At 37.8% G+C, this 13,137-nt stretch overlaps 1 long non-coding RNA gene across 1 annotated transcript in view; it reads left to right on the top strand.

Moving 5' to 3' along the window:
- LOC137251783 (uncharacterized) overlaps positions 1–12,104 on the top strand; it is a 29,444-nt gene extending 17,340 nt beyond the window's left edge. Inside the window, exons 2-3 of the long non-coding RNA XR_010953342.1 lie at positions 11,853–11,972; positions 12,038–12,104. This is a non-coding gene — a long non-coding RNA (uncharacterized lncRNA). The remainder of the gene's footprint in view (positions 1–11,852; positions 11,973–12,037) is intronic.
- The last annotated feature ends 1,033 nt before the right edge of the window (positions 12,105–13,137 follow it).

Here is a 13,137-nt window from a genome sequence, read left to right as displayed (position 1 = left end):
TAGAATTGTGTTCGCCAACATTATGTTAAAGAAATCGCACAAAAGGTAGTCGCCTTGATTGTAGCCTCTTTTGGATTCGTCCTTCGCAATCCTTACGAAACTTGTGACGTTACTCAACGTCATTTGACAGAGTGTTATTAACTTTTCGGAGAACTTGGACTCAGACAAGGCATCATACAAACAGTTTATTTTCGCGCTGTAAAAAGCTGCCTTGAAGCCGACGAAAAGATGGTGAGTATCGATTCTCTCATCGTAAGTCTTCTACGGGATCTGGGGCATAGTTAAGATCTGGTAGATAGTAGTTTTAGTAAGAAGCCGCACTGATAAGGTCCAATCAGTTTGTTGACTATAGGTTTCAGTCTTTCACACAGTCACTCTAGATAGAGCCATATACGTGGCTTAACCAGGCAGAGTACACTTAAGTTCCAATCCGGAGGTATGCGCTCATCTTACTATATTTTGCAAAGGAGTTGGTTCCAGCTCTTTACTAGCCCTTCGCCTTCGTGTTTGAATAGCTCGGCGGGTATTCCGTGATAACCTGGCGCCTTGTGTTTTTTTTTTTGCCCGGATTATTACCACTCTCGCTTCGTCATAGTCGGGTGCGGGAAGTGTTTTCCATCATCGGTGATTAAGGTATCGGGTTGGTCTTCGCGCTCGCTATACAGCAAGAGGAGAAGTGTTCATCCTGCAACTCAAGCACACTCTGAACGTCCGTTACCAGGTCACCATTATCACTCCTGCAGGCTTCTGCCCCGGTCTTAAAACCTTCCATTATCTGCCGAACTTTTTGGTAGAATTTTTGTGTATTATTCTTATAAGTCAGCATCTGAAGCTCCTCACACTCACGCCATTCTGCTTCTGGTATCAGCAGCGGCGGTACGTAATGGGAGAGGAATACGCTCTTACTGCTCGGTTACATAGTCAAGTCAAAGATTGCTCTCGGTGAGCAGGTACGAGAACCGGGTTGAATAATCATCAGCTGTCTGTTTCGTGAGAAGGTTTTCGACGGCATACTTTCCTTGTTTCACTTCGTGTACTTATTTTGCTGCACAAAGGCGTGTACATTTCTTGACTGCCACAAGGTAGTAGTCCGAGGCGATATTTGGTCCTGACAGAGTGCACAAATCCAGGACACTGGAACTATGTCTGCTGTCGATCTCTATGTGATGGATTTGGTTTCATGTTCTTCGATCAGAGACAGCCGAGTAGCTTGTGTAGGGTTATTTTTATATTCAACTTTAAATGTACCTACTTTAAATAAATTGAATTTTTGTTTTATCAAAAATAAATAAGCGACATGTAAAAAGGTTTAGATTTCCGTTGTGTGTCGCCGCAACCACGGATGACTTTAATTTGACGAACTATTGTTATTTTTAAAAGCGCATGGTTGTTTGCACGTCAAAGCCTGATTACCAATTTGGGTTGTCACGAGACTTTGATCTATATCTAGGGGGACTTCTAAAACGATACCTACTAAAAGATCGGGGCCTTGAATAATTTTGACTCATCTGATTTTTAATTTCACTGATTTCTAATGATAATTTTTCAAAATTTTTGCAAATAATGTTAGTTTTTTGAACAAAATTTGAAATAAATGCATTTTCGCTTTTAGAATTTGGAAAATTACTAAGTCAAGCTATTTCATTTTTATTATAAGCTTCCCAAATATTATCGGCTAATTTAACTAATTCACTTATTTCAGTCGAATTCGAATTAGCAAAAATAATACTTAAGTTTTTTGGCAACTTCCTTATCCACAGCTTTTTAAGAATTTCTTTGCTAAAATTGTTTCCAGAGAGTAGCACTAGAGACCGATAAAACTCAGAAGGTTTGTCATCTTTAGGAGGATTTTGAATAAAATCAAGAATTGTCATAATTACATCTTGCGGAAGTGCAGTTATGACATATTCATATTTTGTCCCATCCTGAGTAATGTTCTTTCGACTAAATTGCATTTCAGCATGGATGAACCATGGTTCAGGGCAATTAGTCCAAAATTGGGTAAGTTTTATCGATGTAGCAAAAATTTCGTTATGTTGATTCACATTTTGATAATTTTCATTATCCTAATCAATAAGCGAATCGTTTACGGTGATTGATGGTGAATGAAGCATTGTTAATAAAAATAATTACAAAAATTATATTATAGGAAGAAATAAAAGAGTCCGGAAAGGAGCGTTTACAAAACCAATATTAATGCTAGATACAGCTCACCAAATATTTGTCGCAATTGTATATTTTTTACTTATTTCGAAATAATATGTTTGTCTAGAAGATCCAAAATTTCATAACAAATTCTTAAGTTCCTGCTCCACACGTTCTCTGCACTCGCAAGTGAGTTGTTGTTCCTATTATATTTGTTGTTATTTGTTCCTGCTTTCTATTGTAGTTATTTTTATTGCTGCTTGTTTTCTTACACGATTTTGTGGTGTTATTGCTTAATTTTTGCTTATTTGATTTCTACCTTTAATATATTCAGCTTTCAGTATCTCAAAAATATTAAAAAGTAATTGCACTGAGCATTTGTAAATTTTCTGCTCTTTATTTTAAATTAATCTTTTAGTTAAATTAAGATTTTATTTTTTAATTATTTTAATTATATACAGTATTTTATTAATAAATCGCACTGCTTTATGTTTGTATCTAATTTTTGCTTTTTAATACTTTTTGCAATAACACATTTTTGATGATCCAATTGAGGGAATAAATCACGCTAATTTTCTAATGCCTGTTTGGCTGCGTTCGCTTCAGCTTGTTGTTGTATAGGTGAATCATTTGCCGTTTCCAAATGCTTGGAACGAAAATAAACTGCTACATATAAACTCTTGTATTAGTTGGTTCAATAGACTCGATCACTTAATAAATTGATATATCAGATTCTCCGCTTTCATTATTCGCAACATAAGACAGCATTGTTTTAGCTTCGATTTTTGATAATTCCAATAGCGCTTCTAAATATACTTCCCACAAATCAGCGTGATCCTTAGTTTTAAATTAACGATGAGCGTTTTTCTTCCCGTCGACTTTAAAGCCGCCTTCGACAGCACGAAAAGGAGCTGCCTATATGCCGCTATGTCTGAATTTGGTTTCCCCGCAAAACTTATACGGCTGTGCAAAATGACGTTGAGCAACACCATCAGCTCAGTCAGAATTGGGAAGGACCTCTCCGAGCCGTTCGAAACTAAACGAGGTTTCAGACAGGGTGACCCCCTATCGTGCGATTTCTTTAATTTGATGCTGGAGAAAATTATACTAGCTGCAGAACTTAACCGCACTGGAACAATATACTATAAAAGCGTGCAATTACTGGCAAATGCTGATGACATTGATATCATCGGCCTAAACACCCGCGCTGTTAGTTCTGCTTACTCCAAGCTGGAAAAAGAAGCGGTAAAGATGGGTTTGATGGTGAATGAGGACAAAACGAAGTACCTGCTGTCATCGAGCAAAGAGTCAGCGCATATGCGCCTTGGCAAACACGCTACTGTTGGCAGCCATAATTTCGAAATAGTAAAAGACTTCGTTTATTTGGGAACCAGCATCAACATTAGCAACAACATCAGCACTGAAATCCAGCGAAGAATCAATCTTGCCAATAAATGCTACTTTGGACTAGGTAGGCAATTGAAAAGTAAAGTCCTCTCTCGGCGAACGAAAATCATACTCTACAAGTCACTTATCGTACCCGTCCTGCTATATGGGGCAGAAGCATGGACCATGACAACAGCAGATGAAGCGGCTTTGGGAGTGTTCGAGAGAAAAGTTCTTCGAAAGATTTATGGACCTCTACGCGTTGGCGATGGCGAGTACCGAAGAAGATTTAATGATGAGCTGTACGAGCTATACGCAGACATCAACATAGTCCAGCGAATTAAAACGCAGCGGCTGCGCTGGCTAGGCCATGTTATGCGAATGAAAGATGATGCTCCGGCCAAGAAAGTGTTTCTATCGGAACCCGCCTATGGAAGCAGAGGTAGAGGGCGGCCCCCACTCCGTTGGAAGGACCAGGTGGAAAACGATTTAAACTCCCTTGGTGTGACCAATTGGCGCCGGTTGGCGGAGCGAAGGAGCGACTGGCGCGCCTTGCTGGACGGCCATAACCGTTTAGACGGTTAAGCGCCAATTAAGTAAGTAAATAAGTTTTTCTTCTTGCTGTAAGTTTTTTTAAAAAGGCCTGGCAGGATCGCCAATGTAGTATGCAATAAATATACCACTAATTATTTTTATATAAAATATCTTTTAATATTAACTCCTAAATGTATGCTAACAATTCGTTTTCAAAATTATTATTTCAAAATTGAAATATAAAAAATTAACAAGAACAAAAATTCAATTTATTTAACGAAGGTACATTTAAAGTTGAATATAAATATAACCCTACAGCTTGGGTATCATTATATGCTGGAGTCTGGTACTGCGGATGATCATATTTGTATCCGCGGCGAAGTCAATTAGATCAACCCATTGGGAGAGGTTACATTATTGAAGCTAAGTTTTTCGACTGTAGGGCCAAAGCCCCTTACTTACCCACCTTACATTAAAGCCGCCCAGCCAGATTTTAAAATCTGGAGGTACAGTCATCGTGAGTTTTTGCTAACTTTTCATAAAATGCGTCCTTCTACTTTTCGTCCGCATCGTCTATAGATGCGTAAGCACATATAAACGAGATATTGAGAAACTTCACCATAATGCGGATCTCAGCGAGACACTCTTTCACAGCCTTGAACGAAAATATTTCGCGACGAAATCTCTTTTCTACCACAAACCTAACATCTTAGCTCAAAACTTCGCGATTTCTCACATAGCCGCTGTGGTAGACATAAGTCTTATATAAGACTAACATTTCTTCAATGCTATCGCCTAAAGCAAGTCTCTATCTAAAAATTTGTGTCATTTATTCAATGTAAAATGATATTAAATTTATTTTTACTTACTTGGAATTATGCATTAATGCATGCACTTTGCCTATTATCGCTCGAGTAAAAACTACAATTCAATTGAAGTGCTAAACTTTTAAAGTAAAAAAGAAATAACGAGACAATTCAATTCATATAATGCTTTGCCAATGAACACGACTTTGCACTTCATTTCCGCCAACTGAGCGAATCAGCGACAATGTTTTATTTCCTTGCAAAGGAGTTGCACAGCAGGAGTTTCTAAATTCCAAATTCACAAAGAAATATTTTCTAACAAATTTTCCACAAGCAAGTAACTAAACGCAAGCTAAGTTAACTGAGGAGAAGCTTCAATGTCAAAGCTGAATGTTTATGAGGCAATATCTTAGAAATTTAGTTTTCAAAACTCTTCGTCCTCCCCCAAGCCTTGCTTACTTGCAGAAGAATTGTAAGAGTAATTCGACTACGCACACAAATACAACATTCGTTAATAACAACAACACTTTCATTGTTCTTTCGATTAAGATTTTAGTATCGTGCCGGAAACCTTATGGTGGCCAAACAGCAGCCAGACCAAGAAGTTCTTGGCGAGCGCTGCAGTTTCATTTACTACGCGTAAATGCTCCACTGAAGCGCATTCGAATCGAATTAGTTAACAGCTGAAGGCGTTGTTTTTTTTATTTGGTCGTCGGTGAGCTGATCGTTTGGTCGACTATGGGTTGAGGTTTGTATAGTTAACGCTTGACTTACTTCTATAAACTTTCAAGGCGTTACAGAAAGCACGCCATCGCGGTTAGAGGCAGCTAACGCTTGAAGCTCTTTTTACGCTTGGACAAATGAACGACTATAACTAACAAAAATGAAAAAAGACAAAATTAATTGTTGAGTAATTGAAATTTTATTTATATTAGTTTCCGTCACATTGCCAGTGTAGCGCGCAGTGCGGATTTCCTTTTCAGCATTTTCAGATAAAAGTTGTCGCTTCGATTACACATAAGTTTAAATAAAATACGAGTTTATTATGCCGTTATGCTGTTGTGTGTAAACAAAGCTTTTGTGTGCGTGTGTTTGTTGCTTGACTTTCTTACTGCTTGTCCCTTAAGGATCCTGTGGCTCTTATTGGGCGTAAGCATTTTTAATTTTCTTTATTCTTCAGCTTCACTGATTATGAACGCAAAAGCTAGCAGCATCACTGACACGCGTTTTTAATTATATTTATACACATAAATTAAACGCCTCTATGAGTATCAGAAAAGCTTACTTTTTTGGCAGAGTTTAAACAGTAATGAAAAGTTAAAAATTTTACTTAGAAGTTGGCGCAAATCACCGTGGAATCCGAATGCTTAATATTGCGTTAAGGGCCTTTCTAGCGTACTGTGCGGAAGACTGGTAAATCTACTACTGATCAGATCTGCATAATTCACCAGATGCTGGGGCAGACTCACGATAATAGAATCGACACTCACCATCTTTTTGTTGAAAGAAGTTGATTATATGCTGCAATGTCTGAATTAAAATTCTCTGCAAAGTAAAAAGGCTCAACCACCTGACATTGAGCAACACCAACAGCTCTGTAAGTGTAGAGGAGGATTTGACCTCCCATAGTGCTCCCAATTGGCGTCAGTTATAGCGAGACAAGGATAGCTGACGTGACCTGCTACGAAACGACCAAAAACCGCTTATTCGGTTAGGCGCCAATTTATGATGAATGATGAGCAAAGAGGAATAACGATTCGTTTACACAAAGCATAAGAAATAACAAAAGTTCAGTCACTAATGCTAATAATTCTTCGCCGCTTTTCGCGCTTTAATGTCTAAACCTAGGCATTTTTTTCGTGAATCTCGATTCATCACGCGCCGAGAGCGTGTTGAAGCTAGAACGCTGTACGTCAATCAAGCTTGCAACAAAGAAATAGCAAAGATAAGAAGACAAGCTATTGCCGAAGAAAAGTCGTACAAAAAGTGGAAAAGCGGTTGAAGACTGCTTTACGAACAGCAAGAAGCAAGAAATGGGAAGACTCTATTAGATGCCTACATGGAGTCTCGGGAACCGGGAAAATGGTACTAAAAATGTTTAGGTAAGGGTGCAGAAAGCAAAGTAAGATACAGCCTTAAGGAGTCACCTCAGCAGAGTTACAACTTTCAGTAGGAATTTCAAAAAACAATAGGACAAGAGGAAATTAAGAATATGGAAAAATACATCCAAAGGTCATCATGGATAAGTATTACTCATATATGTGGGAAGGATTTCTTCCAGAATCTTGAAAATGTAGCAGAATGCAAGAATGGGTAAGGGAAGATGATATCCGGGCACAACATTATCTTACATACCATTACGCATACTGCAAACAAATCAAATTTTTGAAAAGATTCTAAAACCAATTATCGCAGGCGCCATAAGTATTCTTATGAAATATCACACAGGCAGCGTGATTTTAAGCTTTACCCTAGTTCGAATCCTAATGTATCGTAATCAAAAAATATCTCAGTGGTCACATTCTTAAATACCAAACTTTTTAATTGCCCTCGGACCGGAAAGTCTTATTCGGAGCTGCACAAGGATCAATTCTTAGTCATTTAAATGCCAGTTACTCATTGGTTTAGGATACTTAGACGACTTTGCCACAGTCATAATCTAGGTAGGTTGAACTGGCCGGTCCAGGAGGACCTCACATAGACTGATTGAGTCCGTAGTGTTACCAGAAGTTTGTTTTAACGACCAATCTGAAAAACCCTATCAAAAACCAGGACCTATGTTATAAAATAACTCCATCCTCTTGGAAAATACTAGAAGCTTCCTAGGACTTAAGCCACTTGCTGCTTCTAGATCTGACAGCTGTATCACTCCTAATAGCTGGAGTCTTAGCCTGGAAAGTGCAGGGCAGGAGCACAGAACGTGCTCGATCCTTTCCTCCTCCAACCCGCACTTCCTACATCTGCTATCTCTGACCAAGCCTAATTTAAAGGCATGTGACACCAGAAGGCAGTTTCCAGTCAGAATACCCTTCATAAGTCTACAATCCTCTCTTTTTAATGATAGAAGCAATTGTGTTAGTCTAAGGTTGTAAGACCTACACATAATCTTCGACACTTTACAGCCCCGCGCTTGAACCTACGCCTTTTCCGCTTGGTCGATCATGTGCATCTCTCGCCTTCGCTTAATCTCGCCCAATCTAATTGGGACATCTACGGATCAAGCTTCAAGGGATGCGCCCTTTTTAGCTAGTTCGTCCGCTTTTTCATTCCCATCTATTCCCATATGCCCTGGGACCCAATATATATGTATGCTTCTCCCTGTCCCGATTCTCTGCAGAGACTGCTTACACTCTAACATACATTTAGATGCTGTGCTATGCGAGACTATTGCCTTAATTGCTGCTTGACTGTCAATATAAAAGTTAACACGGTTGCAGCTTAAGCTGTTCTCTTCCAAGGTATCTACTGCTTTGGTTACGGCTAATATTTCCGCTTGAAAAACGCTACAGTAACACGGCAGCCTGAAAGATCTGCTGATTTCCGGTCAGCGTAGTATACCGCAGACCCTACTCCTTCCACTACTTTGGAACCGTCGGTGTACACATGTATCGCCTCGTACGCCATTTGCGCGCCCTTGTGCCAAACTTCCACTTCTATTGTGGCCTTAAGATCTCCCTCGAGGCGCAGATAGGGAATCATGTAGTCTGTTCGTCTTGTGATTGATGACGCTATACTACTATGGCCATATGGTCGGCGCTCAAGATGCCCCGAAGCACCGAGCCTGGTGCGGTCGTTAACGCTTTGTTCTTTGCTACCAGGTCTACAGGTGGGATGTGCCGAATGGCATACAGTGCAGCCGTCGTGGTTTTTTTCAGAGCTCCCGTAATGCTAAGCATCGATAGTCTGCATACCCCCTCTAATTTTTTGAGGTATGTTGTTTTTTGTGTGGCTTTCCACCAAACAAGAACTCCATAGTATAGAATAGGGCTTACAATCGCTGTAAAAACCCAATGAGAAATAGAGGGCGATAGGCCCCACGTACACCCCAGCATTCTTTTACATGCATAGAGTGCCGTTGAGGCCTTCTTGACCCTCTCCTCCACGTTGAGTTTCCACGACAGCTTACTGTCTACGATGATTCCTAGATATTTTGTGCAAGGTTTATCCTGTAAGGTCACACCTCCTAACTTAGGCCTGGTCCAATTTGGGACCTTGTACATCTTTGTAAACAAGACCATATCCGTCTTCTCCGCATTGACTTTCAACCCGACATTAGATGCCCAGGTATGAATATCCCGAAGCGCACGATCTACTTCTTTCTTATAGTAATGGCCAAAAACTAGTTAGAGGTGGTTCTTACCTGTCAACTAATTTCTATTCCACTAATTTCAGTCTAAATTAATTTAGCCTTTTGTTAATTGGTATATATATTAGTACATATTGTAACGAATTTTTAGAAATCCTCAACATTTTTGCATCTTCTGTTACCGTTCGATTCGATAACTCAAATATTCAGTATAGCAAAATATTCTTTGTTTAAAACACTACTATGGGAGTAGTTCTTCACAATTAAATTACTAGCGTACTTCACTTACAAAGTTTTAAAACCAAAGAAAAAAACATTACTCCCGAAGAGATTTAGGCCAAGCTTCTCTTTCAATTTACATCGGGTTCGTTCTCCTTTTAATTTTTCATATAATATGGTGGGACGATACCTAATTGTTTTACTGCGACTCCGAACGACATCTGCAAAGCAGATAAGTTTTCACTGAGAAGCTTTTTAATGCAGAAAACACTCGGAGAGTTTGCCAAATCACTACCGAGGGGCGAACCCATTAATTCATTCATTCATTCATTATAAAAGCTTTTTTTTTCACCGAAACACGGTGGTCGGCAAAAAATCAAACCAACTAATTATCCCCTATCTTTGGCTGCTTTTATACTGTCAGTGGCTTCGTTCATCTATTTCTCCCAGGGTCTGGCATAGTGTCTATCAGCCTTTTCGATTAGTTGCTTATTAATTTCTCCCATACCTCTGCATCTTATATTCACTGTTGCATTATATGTATGTGTGTGTAAATGTATGTGTGTCTGTTTTCTCATTCATCTGTTTGCCTTGCTGTTGTTGTTGTTTAACATTTATTACCAGCTGCATCGTGACATACCAATATTCGCCACAATATTGTAATAGGAACATAATTCCGATAAACCATGCATCACATCCATATAAAAGTCAACCACAGATGACTTTTCAAAAATGTATCAACTTTACTGAAATTTAGAATGTGTTCGTGTTTGTCAATCCCTTCAGAACCTTTTCTCTTGGAAGTGGGATTTGACCAAAGCGATGTCAGCCATGTCTTTCTGTTCTACACCTTTTCGTCAATTGCCTTTTCCGTTTTATTTTGAAGGTTTTGTTTGTATGCAATTTAGAAATCATAAAATACTTTAGAATCAATTTGTAGAACAGTTGAACTTATAAGAAACGTATATTACCAGTAGTGTACACATATTAAATTATTTTGAAGTATATTGCAAAGCAATGAAATCGGAGTAACTCATGAGAAATAATCACGGACAAAGCTAGTTTAACATTTCCAGACTTTTCTGCGCTCTTGGCCACTGCGTGTACATTAACCTGGGTCGATTTGTATGGACGAAAGTTAACCGATATCGCGCCATCGATTTTTCGGTAGGATTTGGGCTCTGGAAAAAAAGTTCCACTACGCATACCCAAAAAAATAATTTTCGAGCCTCTAAAAAAAAAATGACGAAAGGGTAAACCAAAACACTCTCCAAAACCCAAAAAGTATTTTTTTCAAAAAACTGTTATCGCCAACGTTTTTACAACAGTTTTTTGAAGAAAAAAAATATTTTTTGGGTTTTGGGGAGTGTTTTGGTCGAAAAATTTACCCTTCTTTCATTTTTTTTGCAGGCTGGAAAATTATTTTTTTTGGTATGCGTAGTGGAACTTTTTTTTCCTGAGCCCGAATCCTATCGAAAAATCAATGGCGCGATATCGGTTAATAAATCGACCCAGTCTAGTGTACATACATATCTGAAATGGCTCACTCATATGCAAAAGTGCATTTCTTTTTTCGGCATTCAAACAAAGCGATAATGGAAAAATATTTTAATAGCTTTTTTTGCCATATAATCAACAAAACTCACAGCATTAGCATTGATATTTAGCTGTCACGTGATTATCATCAACATTGTCATCATTTTATTGCTATGGAAATGTGCCATCCGGGGCGTTCCGAAAGCGCCCAGGGAAATGGCAAATAAAAATAAAAACAAATGATCGTGCAACCGGATAAGAGTGCTAAAATACCAGAAAACTCAAAAAAGTAGTATGAGTCTGAAAATGCATGACAACTATTTAGTTGAATTTGCAGCCAACATCAAAAACTACCCAATTGACCTATCCACCATAAACAATTCAACAAAACAATTCAACTGACAACTTTGGCAATAAAATGAGTATCGCATTAATGCAAAAAAACAAAAAAAAAAAAACATTGCATAAATGGCATATTGATATATGCAAAATACTTTAATGGATGATATAAAAACAATTGCGGAACTGCGCATTGACGAATAACAACTGACAGTTGTTTTGATTGTCACTTTGAGGTGTTGAATGCGTCAAAACGGTCATATCAAAATTCAAACCCAAAAAGAACAAACATTAAAATAAATGTGCATTTTGCAAATTTTTTGTTGTTGTTTTTCGTGGTGGGATAAATGGATGCGTGTGCATGGATCATTGATATTAATATTATTTTGTTTATTATGACAGAGTATGTGCCTATGTGTATGTGCCAATGGCGAGAGTGTTGTAATTGTAATTGAAAAACGTCAAACATGAACATTTTATGTCAAAGTATGTGGCAACACGCAGAGTAGAGTGAGAAGATAGACATATACCTACCAGCAATATACATATATAAGCTTACAATTTTTCTTGTTTGTTTACAGGGTGCATGGAAAATGTTAAAAGTAAAGTGAGATATGTATTATATAAAACTTTAGTGGACATGTGTATCACGATATCAGTGGTAAAACTATATTTTTTTCCATACAACCGAAGTTAAAACGGTTCGTATATAATTTTCTTGATAAATTCTTTTAAAAAATTATGTTACTAGCATTTTTCTTTGTAGGAATTTTCAGATAAACCTTTGTTGCATTATCAATTTTTTTGGTAAAATTAGAACTGAAATATCGTCGCCCTCTTGCCAGAAACAGTAAGTACCATTTTCCAAAATTTCATAAAATTTTCGCAGTCCCCTTGCCTAGACCGTAAAACCATATGGTATCTTCTTATGTTTGATACTCGTGTTTTTAATATTATATTAGAGTACGCGGCACACTTTGTTCTGCTCGAAAACTTATTTGCCTACATTTCAAAAGTGAGCTTCGCTTCCCCTCTTCCCTCTCACAATACATTCTCTTTTACTTTGCCCTCCATTTTTATACACAGCTGTACTTATACACAGAGTATTATAACTTTGATTGTATAACGGTTGGTGGTACAGGTATAAAGGAATCGAGATAGATATAGACTTCCATATATGACCCGGCCTATGAAAAGCTGTTAAAGATAAACAATGAATTTCTTCAGCACGTTTGTGCTCTTCTTTTTTTTGAGACATAAGACTCCTTTTCATAGGCCGGGTCACATATATTAAAATCATTAATATCGAAAAAAATTTGATTATGCTATGTCCATCCGTCTGTCCGTCCGTCTGTTCGTTAACACAATAACTTGAATAAATACTGGGATATCTTCACCAAATTTGGTACACGAGCTTATCTGGACCTAGAATAGATTGGTATTGAAAATGAGCGAAATCGGATGATAACCACGCCCACTTTTTATATATATAACATTTTGGAAAACACAAAAAACCTGCTTATTTAGTAAATAATACATCTAGAATGTTGAAATTTGACGTGTGGACTGATATTGAGAATCTTGATAAAAATATGAAAAATAAAATTTTAAATGGGCGTGGCACCGCCCACTTGTGATAAAATAAATTTTAAAAATATTATTAATCATTTATCAAAAATCGTTAAACCTATCCTAACAAAATTCGGCAGAGAAGTTGCCTTTACTATAAGGAATGCTTTGCAGAAAAATTTACGAAATCAGTTAAGGACCACGCCCACTTTTATATAAAAGATTTTTAAAAGGATCGTGGACGAAAAAAATAAGCTATGTATATCTTTGCACCGCTACAGAAACCCAAGAAGAACA

This window comes from Eurosta solidaginis, chromosome 5 (assembly GCF_040869045.1).
Source record: "Eurosta solidaginis isolate ZX-2024a chromosome 5, ASM4086904v1, whole genome shotgun sequence".
Classification (NCBI taxonomy): Eukaryota; Metazoa; Arthropoda; class Insecta; order Diptera; family Tephritidae; genus Eurosta; species Eurosta solidaginis.
Note: the sequence above shows the minus strand (reverse complement) of the source record. Positions and strands in the feature narration are given on the sequence as shown.